General features: G+C 45.7%; 1 long non-coding RNA gene across 2 annotated transcripts in view; it reads right to left on the bottom strand.

The window, feature by feature from the left end:
- Positions 1-12,520: 12,520 nt before the first annotated feature.
- Positions 12,521-12,942, bottom strand: part of LOC120095132 (uncharacterized) — a 6,137-nt gene continuing 5,715 nt past the window's right edge. For both annotated transcript variants that reach the window (XR_010055406.1, XR_010055405.1), the window contains exon 2: positions 12,521-12,942. This exon is cut by the window's right edge and continues 134 nt beyond it. This is a non-coding gene — a long non-coding RNA (uncharacterized LOC120095132).

The raw sequence follows: 12,942 nt of genomic DNA, 5'->3' as shown, positions 1-12,942 counted from the left end.
AGTGGGCTTCAGGGCCTACACAGGGACTATTCTGCCTTACACCAGCCTCAGCAGCTCTTTGAAACCACAGAGGAAGTTCCCATGGCCGCTTTACTCAGGTCTTCATGACCTTAAAGTCAGCGCCATGGGGATGACACTGCCAACTTCAACTGCCAGCTTGGGATGGATGGTGGCCCACTTAGTCACATCTGCAGCAGAATTTGTTTGCCGTTCCTGTCTAGGAACAGAAAGAGAAAAAAATCCTCAGATCTTTTTTATTTACAAATTGGAAGCTTCACCAGAGGGGTCTTGCTCAGTGCAGACAATGGGTCTCCTTAATTTCATTATCTCTCTCAGTACAAGAATTGGGTGTAACTTTATGTTTCCTGTTACTCATGTTTTTCCTCTTCAAATTGTACGTTTTTAAAAAACTGTCTGCCCCATTTGCTGTTTTTCATTGTAATCCACATAAAAGAGTTCTTTCTAACCACAGGACAGATACAGTACTAGGCTGCCTTGAAAACTCCTGTCGTGCACAGAAGGCAGCAACATTAATTTTTTGCCAAAAATATAAGTCTCTAGTCCACTTGCTTAACGTTGCTGCTCTGTGAGACCCCTTGAGCTGGGCCTCCACAGTCTGAAGAGTCATCAGCACTGTTTTCCAAGCTCCCACTAGGACGTCTCATTACAAACATTCAACTGCCTTTCTAGCCCAAAGTTCCAAAGTCTTCTGAATCCTTCAAAAACCAGCGTGACCAGGCTTGCAACAGCCTGAAACCTCGTACAGACTGAAGTTACCTAGGCAGGCCTTAAACTCAATACACCTGAGGTCTGCCTCTACCTCCCAAACCCTAGGATTTCAAGCTTGTGCCGCCATACCTAACTTCACCTGGGAGTCTTTAAAAGTATGGAGTCTTATGCTGTACTGGAGATAGAATGCTAGAAATTTCCTCCAGGAGCCTCCATACTGAGAGTGGATTTGGGCCACACACAGGAGCCCTGAGGAGGGGAGGACTCATTAATCAGCATTTACTCCCTTTATCTTTTTAGTAAGTGGGACATTATTGTGGGAAGGCAGAGATTGGGAATTTGCCCCCACCTGTAAATAAATTGGTGTTTCTATTTCTTTATATGTTATGTCACCTTCTCTTACTGATAGAAAAATATGTCACTGGGCAGTGGTGGCACACTCCTTTAATCCCAGCATTCGAGAGGCAAGGCAAGTCGATCTCTGAGTTCCGTACAGAGTGAGTTCTAGAACAGCCAAGGATACATGGAGAAACCATGTCTCAGAAAAAAAAATAAAAAGGAAGAAGGAAGAAGGGAGAAAGGGAGGGGGGATGGAGGGATGGAGGGAGAGAGAGATCTAGACACCGGTTGCCTTTTGTTTTAACTTTACAGATGATTCTAAGTCAAGGCCAGGATAGAAAGTCAATAACAAACTCTGATCTCCAAACCAGAAACATTGATATCACTTGGGAATTGGCTGCAAACAAAAGTTCTCAGGCCCCTCCTACACACTTTCTGAATCACAGACTTGTGGGATCAAAACACAGCAATCTGTGTGCTGAGAGGCCCTTCAGAGTTCTCCCCTTGCACTGTAAAGCTTCATTTGTGCAACCCTACTAAGTGACTTAGAAAAAAAGGGAATGCATTATCTCATCCTGGCTATTTTCCTGCCCACCATCTTTTTTTTTTTTTTAATAGTAATCAAGGTTGGAGCAGTGGGGCTCTTCTGGGGGAAGGTGACCAGGACATATGATTCAGATGCAATTCCTGTTTCCATCATGCATCATGAAGATGGGAAAGAAGTTGCTTATCCTGGTATCTAGTTGGCCTTCCCTGCTGACCAAGAAAGTTACCTATAAAAACAGTGTGTATTTCCTAACGATGTTTCAAGCAACACTGTTAAAAACAACAAAAGAGGCAGTCAGAGAGATGGCTCAGCTGTTAAGAGCACTGACTGTTCTTCCAGAGGTCCTGAGTTCAATTCCCAGCAACCACATGGTGGCTCACAACCATCTGTAATGGTAATCTGATACCTTATCTGCCATGCAGGCATACAAACAAATACATAAATAAATCTTTTTAAAAAAACCGGGGTTGGGGATTTAGCTCAGTGGTAGAGCGCTTGCCTAGCAAGTACAAGGCCCTGGGTTCGGTCCCCAGCTCCGAAAAAAAGAAAGAAAGAAAGAAAGAAAAAAACGCCACCAAGAGATGTCTCAGTGCTTAAGAGTGCACACTGCTCTTGCAGAGGACCCCAGTTTGGTTCTTAGCACCCACATCAAATGACTCAACACCTGTAACTCCAGCTCCAGGAGAACTGAAACCTTCTTCTGGCCTCCAAGGGTTCTGCACTCCTGTGCACAAACACAGTTAGATGCACACCTACAAAGATAGTCCTAGTGGACAGGAGAAATGGCTTAGCAGTTAAAGAACTTGCTGCTCTCACAGAGGACCCGATTTGGTTCCCGGCACGCGGTGGTCCACACCGGTCCCTAACTCCAGTTCCAGAGGCTCCAGCAGACTCTCTGGCCTCTCTAGGCATTGCGTGTACACTGTGCTCTTAACAAATACACAGACAAAACACAAATACACATTTAAAAAAATAGGGGCCAGAGAGATGGCTCAGCAGTCAAGAGGACCAGAGCTCGATTCCCAGCAACCACATAACTGTTTACAACCGTCTGTTACTCCAAGTGTCTGTTACACTATTCTGGCCCCGTCAGGCACCTGGTACACATGTGGTACCCAGATAGACATTCAGGAAAAACACCCATCCACATAAAATAATAAAATGTAAAAATAATAGATAAATAATAAATAACGAAAGCTGATTTGGGGCCAGAATGTTTGATATTTTGAGTTTGCTGAATGAGTACTCTTTTCTCTTCCCTAAATCTAAGCACACACCTCATAAAACCACTTTACTTACAAAAGGAAATTCTTTAAGATAAGAAAAACAAATGAACCAGACGAACATAGATTTTATTTAACTTTAAAAAATATTTATTTTTATTTTTGTTAAATTCTGTGTATGTGTCCATTGGGTCTGTGAATGCATCTACACATGAGGGTAGGTACCAGAGCAGGCCAGAGCAGGCCAGAGCAGGCCAGAGCAGGCCAGAGCAGGCTAGAGCCGTTGGATCCTTTTGGAGCTGGAGGTACAACATTTAGTTTTTAAATTTTACTTAAATCTTAAGCTTTAAACCTTATTTGCCAGAAGTGGTGGTGCATACCTTTATGTCCCAAAATTCAGGACATAGAAGAAGGAGAATGTCTTGAGTTTGAGGCTAGCCTGGTTTACATAGGGAGTTCCAGGAGAGAGCTACCTTTATTTATTTATTTTTTTTTTTATTAATTTTTTTGAGTACAGTGTAGCTGTTTTGAGATGCACCAGAAGAGGGCACCAGATCCCATTACAGATGGTTGTGAGCCACCATGTGGTTGCTGGGAATTGAACTCAGGACTTCTGGAAGAGCAGCCAGTGCTCTTAACCACTGAGCCATCTCTCCAGCCCGAACAGTTTTATTCTTGAAAAAATAAAATTGTAGGACTAAAACCTTGGACATACTTCTAGACTCTCAGAGGGACAGGTACAAAATAAAATAAAATATCATCTGCTTTGCTCCCCGTTTCCCCTCTTGGCTGTGAAACATCTGGGATAGAGAGCTTCAAGCCCAGGCTGCCTATCTTCAGGTTTTTAGAGTAGATCTACACAGCCTAGGCCAGCCTAGAGCTCCTGGTCCTATCGAAGCAGCTGACAGAGCAGGGGTTACAGCCGTGGGCCACCACGCCTGGCTCCTTACGTTTCAAAATCACATTTCTCAAACAGTTTACAACTGTTTCAGATTTGGTGCTACTGCAGTTTCAGTCACCTGAGGGCCATATCCCCCATCTTCTTTCCCTTCAGTGGCCTCTGGGGCTTAAATGGCACTGTGGTGCGATGCTAAAAGGAATGATCTTAAGGCTTGAATGGCCTGGGACGCTCTGGTTGTTTGCCACTTCTCCCCTGGGTACATAGCTACAGATAGGAGATGCTCTAGGCTCAGACAACTCTCTCTTCCTGTTAGCTACTCTCTTGCTGCTATTTTTTTCACTGTCCATCCAATGTCTCCACACTCTGAGTTTCTCCTATCAGCCTGGCTGACCTCAGAATAGTCTTCCCTCCCAACGTTATATGATGTGACACAAAATGCTTTAAGTGACCATCTCCTAAGGATAGATAGCACCATCAGAAAAGGCTGTTCACACACACACACACACACACACACACACACCGTGTAACTCATCACTTAGATCCCTCCGGGGCCATTGGCATGTTGAATGTAGCACCCCTGTCGCACTCTTGCACACTACGTAACTGCAGGTGCTGCATCAGGCTTAGCTGAGTCCTCAGTGCCCAGCCCCCACCTCCCTCTGGGAAGATGGGATGAATGCTCCCGAAGGGCAATTCCTTCTTCGTGCTTAACTGCCACACCAGGGAGACCAGAGAGGCCAGCGCTGAGCCTCACCCAGAAAAAGTGCATCTTTCCTGAGCTTAGATAACCAGGCTCTCTGGCTAGAGAGGTCGTTTGAAGGAATGTTCCTTGTCACCCAGCACCCAGGTACACTATGCCTGTGGCTTACAGGTAGGACCAGGACCACTCCAGCTGCCGTGAGTGGGAACCACCTAGGAACAGCAGTTCCTCCTTCTCTTCTTTATTCCTAACACAGTCGCATTAGGAATTAGGCCTTCATCATATAGACCCGACAGGGAGGATGACCAGCTGAGTTCACAACACCGTGCCTCATCCAGCTCAATTAAATTCAAATCTAATGTAATCGAGACAGGAGCAGGTAGCGGTCCTTTCTTTATTCCACTGGTCCTTACTTTTAGATCTTTATCTATTTTTATTTTGTATGTATGAGGGGTTTGTCTGCATGTATGATCGTATGTGCTGTGCCCACAGAGTCCAGAAGCCAGCATCGGAGCCCCTCGAGCTGGAGTTACAGTTTTGAGCTACCCTGTGGGTTCACAGAAACGTCTTTGACTTGGAAAGAGATGTCGGGGGCGGGGGGAGGAGTCTAGGAAGTGAGGAAGGGGAGGAAGGGGAGAGTTACGGTTTCTTCTCCTGAAAGGTAGTAAGAACGAGGGAGAAGTAGACTGCTCCATGACAGACACGCAGCACCTGCCTTAGGCTGTGCATAATGGCAGTTACCACGGAAGTTTGCCGCCCCAGAAGGAGACAGATTTCCTGGAGATAGAAGGCAAGGGTTTGAAGAAATGTGTAGGGGGCCAAGGATGTTGTGTAAGAAAGATTATCTGGTATGGAATTCAGAGAACTTGCCTGAAAGAGGAAGGCACCGGTACACATTGAGGCGTTTTCTCTTTGTGCCTCAACACAATGTTGACAGTTCCCTGGCCGGCCACCAGAGGGCACCAGGAGACTGTGAATGAAAATTACTCCAACTGTGCCTGGAGAAGAGGCTTAAAAAGGAACAGAGTCTTAGGGTATTTGTCAATCTGATGCAGCTGCTGTTTTGTACAGATGAAACGTTTTCAGTCACAGGGATTAGCATACCAATGACTGTATAAAATCCAGTGTATAAGCCAGGCACAGTGGTACCCCTGCTTCCTGTTCCTCAGGAGGATAGCTGGAGTCCAGGAGTTCAAGACCAGCCTTAGCAACACCTTGGCAAGTCAAATACCACACCTCTACGAGATTGTTTTCTTTTTTTTTTTTTTTTTTTTTTTTTTTGGTTCTTTTTTTCGGAGCTGGGGACCGAACCCCGGGCCTTGCGCTTCCTAGGTAAGCGCTCTACCACTGAGCTAAATCCCCAGCCCCGAGATTGTTTTCTTTAAGCAGTGTCGGGGCATAAACCTGGGACCCTGCACGTGCTAGGCAAGCAAACTACCACTACAGCCTTGGCTCTCTAAGGTGCCCAGGTTAAAGCTAAAGAATCCATGCACTGTGTTATAACAGTACGCATGTGCGTTGCCCATTATAAACACAACCATAACTGACATCCAAAACATGACAGACCATCCTGCCAGCAGACAGCAGTAGAGTGTGGCTTTCCATCAACAGCAGGGGTAGGATCTGGTAATTACCCCTCTCTCCCTGACATACACCATAAAGAGTACACTTCCCAGAGGCCGGAGCGGTGACTTGGGAGTTTAGAGTGCTTGCTGCTCTGGCAAAGGTCCAGGTTCAGTTTCCAGCACGCGCATCGATGGCTCACAACTGCCAGCTTTGGAAGATCCCATGCCCTTCTCTGGCTTCCCCGGCACTGTATGCAACATATGGTGTGCATGCATGCATCCAGGCACAAAAATGCACACATCACATGCATAGATGTTTTTGAAGGAGTATGATTCCCATAGTATCCACAATGAGACAGTGGTACCATACTTCAAGTGGTCGTGGCATATACAGCTTCCAACAATCATGACCCCAGACCGGAAGAGACAGTGTGAGAACCCTATCCAGATGTGAGGTCTTGCTGGTCCCAAGTCTGTTGGAACTCACCTCCCCTCCCAACCTGGCCAGGGGGAACCAGTGAGGCCACACAGCTGCTCCCTGAATGGGAATTTGAACTGAGCAACAATGTCGAGCCCCTCTTCCATTAACTGGAAAAGTAGTAATAATTTTCAAGCTGGAATTGTCTTAAGAAGACTGGGGGTGGGGGTGGAATGTGGAACAGTTGGAGGGTTGACTGGGAGGGGAAATAAAATCTGGAGTGTAAAAATAAATTTTAAAAAATAGAAGAAGAATACTCTCCCTGTGGATGTATGGCAGCTTCATCATGGCTGTTGCCCATTGTTCAGTCTCAGGGTGTGGCGGGTATCTGCGTCAATTAAAATGACACAATGGACGGAGAAGTTATTAGAATGGGAAGGCAACAGGTCCCAGGTTCTGCCACTGGCTGAGCTGGCCATGGAGATAGAGCAGAGGAAATGAACTGAACCACATGGGGGAGCTTGTCACCTTCATGGAGTTTCTACAAAAGTCACCAATTTTTACAGCAGATTGGCATTTGTTTGTGTACAGGGAAGCCTTCCGATGGCACCTGCCTCGGTGCTCCTGGTGGGGACATAATGTTGATTCTACAGAAGCATGTGATGAGCTTTGGACTGTCTGTCTGGTTTTGTTTTAAATAACCAAATGTTCTGTGGGCATGTTTGCTGCGCTTTGCAAGTTTTTCATACAGATGTCTAATTTCGGTCGCTGTGCTCTCTCCCGTTACTTATTCTGATGTCCAAGGGTGGCTTTTTGTATTTTCAAAAGAGGAGGAAGTGCGTCTGAACTTAGCTTAAGATGAAAAACACAATTCCCAGGCTCTGTGAGCTGAGGGCGGCCGTGTGACCTGTGGAACAGGAATGAGACAGCCCCTTCAGGGGATTTCCTGGACAGCCAAGGGACAAAGACCTTCCTTTACTTCCTGCCAGAAGGTGGTGTGAGACACTCCACACGGACCAAAGGCGGGGCTAGAACGCTAGCAGCACGTGTGGGCTTCCTGGGGCCCCGACCATCTACTGCAGATTTTCAGATGAGAGAAACATAAACCTCACTGTACTTCGGCTTTCTTCTACTCCTGGCCAAACACAATCAAACTGCTGCAGTGTTCCAGAATCTCCCATTTAACTTTTAAAAAATAGTTTTGTACAGCCAGACATCAGGGTGATGCCGGTAATACCAATACCTAGGAGGTAGAGCAGGGAGATTGGATTTTCAAGGCCATCCTCATCTTATACCGAGTTTAAGATCAGCCTGAGACTCATGAGATCTTGTCTCCAAAAACACGCCAAAAACCCAAAAAAGATTTGTAGGAAAAATATGGATTAAAAAGAATTGAAGATTAAACAGGGAAGAGATCACAAAATATAAAAACAACTTTAACATTTTTGTAAAGATTTATTTATTCATTTATTCTATATGAATACATTGTAGCTGTCTTCAGACACACCAGAAGCGGGCATCAGATCTCATTACAGATGGTTGTGAGCCACCATGTATGTGGTTGCTGGGATTTGAACTCAGGACCTCTGGAAGAGCAGTCAGTGCTCTTAACCGCTGAGCCACTTCTCCAGCCCAACTTTAACATTTTTAATTTAGTATTATTTTATTTTTCGAGACCACGTAGCCTTGGCTGGTCTGGAACTCAGTAAATAGAGCAACTGGCCTCAAACTTAGAGAGCTGCCTTCCTCTGCCTCTTGGGTGCTGGGATTAAAAGTGTGCACCACAATCTCCCACCCCCAGACAAATGCAATGACAACTTTCAGCTTAAAATACAGGTTAAATCACAAATAGAAGAAGGGGAAGGCTAGCAAGATGGTGCCACAGGTTCGACCACTAAGGCAAGCCCAGTGACCTCCAGATCCACAGTGGCTTCTTTTTCTTTCTTTTTTTTTTTTTCCGGAGTTGGGGACCAAACCCAGGGCCTTGCCCTTCCTAGGCAAGCGCTCTACCACTGAGCTAAATCCCCAACCCCTACAGTGGCTTCTAAAAGTTGTCCTCTGGTCTCTATGCACAGACTTCTGTGGCACATATATGCCTACACACACATATCATACACTCCATTTAAAAAAAGAAAGAAACACTACAACAGCGTAAAAAAGGTATATATTTCAGTTTTTGAAACGATTGTTATTCTCATCCTACAGCCCAGGCTGGCCCTCCTGAGTGCTGAAATTCCAGGACTGTGCCACCAGACCCATCTACCTACAAGGTCTTACTGTTGACACCCTTTGGACTACAGTGGATCCAGAGTCTGTCTGTCCAGCTCGCCCCAGAAACTCAGTATGATTACATATAATGAGGCCTCCAAGCCCAACCCTCAGGTTCTTGGGGTTCCTGGAGCTCCTGATTACATTACATGGCCCCTGAATCATTGAAGGCCTTGTCTGCACAGCGCAGACTCCAGGTACCAGCTTCCGGTTGTCTTTTCCCAGGAAAACCACACGAACACCACTTTTTCTCCCAGCAGCAGTGTGTGACAATGGTGACAATGCAGTTACCAAGCAAGAAAAGTCACCCTAGCCTTGGCACTCAGTCTCTGTTTTCTGCTTTTAGAGGGGTCGTGGCTTGGAAAGTTCAAGAAGCAAACCTTTGGCTCCTTAGTCTCTAGACTTGTTAAAACATCGACTCGGACAGCCTGGCCCCGATCCCTGGTCACACTCAAATGGCCATTTACGATATAGCACACTGTTTTCATAAGTCTTTATCAGGCATACAAAGTCCCTCTTATCAGCAGAACATTACAGGCCTTAGGGGTTATCTCCCAGGAACCACCCAGAGGCTAGTTCCGAAGACCTTTGGACTAGGCAGCGTAGACTTGTTGGGGTAGTCCTCTACTGCAAACCCCATAAACTGAGACACTTCTGAAGGCCTCCACTCCCCATATAGAGTCCAACCAAAGCATGCTCCTAACACCTGACACTTGTCTAGCATGGTGGGCGTTCGGTCTACGAGCAGATGCATGGAGACCTGAAGATAGAGCTGTGTGTTAGAGATGCCCAGCTTCCCCTCTGTGGACTAAGGCAGTCCCTGCAGCTCGCTCGCGCTCCCCCTTGGCTAGTATCCAAGCATTTTGCCTCCTGACCTCCTTCCAGCCATTTCCATCGGATCCAGCTTTTCCAATATGTCCAAGCACCAGACACCATTTCTAACAAATCCCCTCCACACAGGTGGTTGGGGCCGCAGAGCCTCTGTCCTTGCAGAAGGCGAGGCAGAGCTGAGACTTGGGAATACAAGCCTGAGGTGGCACTCCCTCTCAGAGTCACCTCTGGGAAGCTGCACTTGTGACATTGTCCGCCCTGGTTCTAGTGCTGCTCACAGTGTGTCTTGAGTCAGTGTGTCTGGGTCGGTGCTCCTCCTCCTCATTTGTGTGCACGTTAAGAGGGAATGGGAAGGTGTGAGGGGCTCACAGGGGGATTTCTAGAATTTAGAATGGAGTTGAGTATTAGCTCAGGCGACAACCGTGTGTCCGCACAAACCCATCTAACATGTTTCATCCTAAAGGGTAGGTGATTCGATCCACTTCCAAATCCCAGGACATGATGGAAATGGGCCCCAAGAGTCAACATTCATTTCTCAGATTCATCCAGTAGCCATTTGCCTGTCAGAGGCACGAGGGCTTTTTGCACAGGGTCTTGGACTCCATCTTCCTACTCACAAGCCTTAGTTATAGCAAATTTACCGGTTCCCTCAATAGAGCTGGAAAACTTGCACAGTTACTCTGCACTTCCTTTATAGAGAGCAAAAGTGGTTTAAAGAGATACAAGGATCTCAGAGTCCCACAGGACAGACATTTAAACCGTTTATGATCTACGAAAGTGCCTTGTGTTCAGCTTGACATGACTGCTGCCATTTTGAGTTGTAACCACCATGATTGCCTCAGAGTAACCCCACTCAGTTTTCCTTGCATTTTCTCAGCCCACTTTTTGTTTATTTTATAATAATTTATATTGAATAATTGTTTGTTGTCTTTCTGTTTGCCTGTGTACCACACACACGCCGGGTACTCAGAAGAATCCAGAAAAGGGCATTAGATCCTCTGGAACTGGAGGTATAGAGGGTGGTGGGCTGCCGTGTGGGTGCCGGGAATTGAACCCAGGTACCCTGGAAGAGCAGCCACTGCTCTTAACCACTGAGCTATCTCTCCAGCCCTGAAGTCATGTTTGACCTGATCAATAAATACCCTTCACTCTGACCCAAATTGTGGGGATCCAAATGATCTTGCTGCCACCCAGGGTCATGCATCATGGTCAGTAAGTCCCCGAATAGAGAGAATTCTGTGTCAGTCATCCTGGATCTGTCTGCCTCTTGCTTTAGTTTCCCTGTGAGGTTGCCAGTCCTCACACCATGGCTGGGTTGTTACAGAAAGACAAGAAGCCTTTGCCATCTCTTCCTAAGAATTTCACTCTTTGCTCTTCTATCTAGAATGAGACGTGTGTGTGTGTGTGTGTGTGTGTTCTTGTATATGTATATGTGTGTGAGTGTATGTGGTATATGTATGTATGTGTGTGAGTATATATGTATGTATGAGTGAGCGTGTGTGTGTAGGGAGGTGTCATGTGTGGAGTGAGTGTACATGTGTACGTGGTGGGTGTATATGTGAATGCGTGCATATGGTGTATATGTATGGTGTGTGAGTGTATGTGGTGTGTATGTGAGTGTACATGTGTGTGGGTGAGTGTATGTGTGTGACAGTGTATGTGAGTGAGAGTGTATGTGATGTGTATGTGTATATATGGTGTGTGTGAGTATGTGTCTGTGTGTGTCTGTGTGTGAGATGTGTGATGTGTATCTACAGGATGCCAGATTCCCTGGAGCTGAAGTCACAGCTGGAGGTAAGACATCTGTCTTGGGTGTTGGGATCCAAAGTCTAGTCCTCGGAAATGGCAACTTTTCTAAACCCCTGAGTCCTCTCTCTGGCTCATCACAATAATAATCTATATATACATTTGAGTCACTTGAGTTGATTTTATATATATATATATATATATATATATATATATATATATATATATATATTCAATGTACATTCTCAAAAGGAGTTTGGCTAAAGCATCCTCACTTTTGTTACATGTCCAACCTTCTTTTCTGAAATTAATTCTTCAATGTTATACAGCTTGACCTAGACCAGCCAGCATTTCCATTCATTACATGTAAAGAGTTTCTTAGCGATACAGATTCTCTGGGGTGGAAACAAAGTGTGAACTACAACTGACAGATTTCCAACATTTTGACACTCCATGTTTAACCTCCATGGTTGTTCTGAGAGGCTTGCCACCGTCGGTGAGTGATGGGGTTTCTCTCTCAAGGACTCGGTGATGTGGAATAAGGCAGGCACGCTGAGGAAGTTTGTCTTGCAGTTGTTAAAGTCGGAGTCCCTGGGCTGGAGAGATGGCTCAGCAGCTAAGAGCACTGACTGCTCTTCCAGAGGTCCTGAGTTCAATTCCCAGCAACCACATGGTGGCTCACAACCATCTGTAAAGAGATCTGATGCCCTCTTCTGGTGTGTCTGAAGACAGCTACAGTGTACTTATACGTAATAAATAAATAAATCTTAAAAAAAAAAAAGTCAGAGTTCCTCTTCTAACATGAGGGGCCAGTGAGACGAGCAAGGCTGAATTCTGTCTTACACAGATTTCCCCAGGTGTGTTTGCTGACACTGAAGAAGATCAAACCCACAGCTAAAGACTCCTCCACACTCAGTGTGCTCCCATGGCTTCTCCCAAATGAACCCTCTGGTGGTGCACATGTCTAAGCCTCCCACAGAAAGTTGTCCACACTCACTCCTCATCACCACTGTGATTCTCTAACACACAAAGTGTGTCCCACTTTCTCCATATTCACAATACGTTCAACAATGTCTAATGAGCTCTAAATTCCCATTATACGTCGTTTTTCTTTCTGAGACAGAGAGAGTCTCACTATATAACTCAAGCAGACTGAGAACTTAGTAAATAGACCAGGCTGGTCTTGAACTCACAGAGGTCTGCCCCTGCCTCTGAGTGCTGGAATTAAAGATATATTCCATAACAAGTGGCTCTAAATTTTCGTTTCTTTCTTTTCTTTTCCTTTCTTTCTTTCTTTCTTTCTTTTCTTCTTCTTTCTCCTCCTCCTCCTCTTCTTCTTCTTCTTTTGAGAGAAGAAAGGGTATTTTGATTCACGTTTTGAGGTACTCTACCATGGATGGGACGACATAACAGCATTAGTGGCCCTCAGCGATGGTGGTCGGACCCATGAACCCATTGGCTCACATTTCCAACGCACAATGGCATAGCCATCCCAAAGGGAAGAACGCAGGCATGACAGAGGAAGTTATGGTCAAGCCAAGGTGAAACCTAGCAGGACACAACCCTTTGGCTTCTTGTCTGGCATAGCCATGCACTTCCTGATCAACTGTTGTCTAGGTTTTTCTACCACTCTGCCCCTAAAAACTAGAACAGCATTGCATTAACTACTTGCTGT

Source organism: Rattus norvegicus, chromosome 10 (assembly GCF_036323735.1).
Source record: "Rattus norvegicus strain BN/NHsdMcwi chromosome 10, GRCr8, whole genome shotgun sequence".
Taxonomy (NCBI): Eukaryota; Metazoa; Chordata; class Mammalia; order Rodentia; family Muridae; genus Rattus; species Rattus norvegicus.
This window is presented reverse-complemented; position numbering and strand designations above follow the sequence as displayed.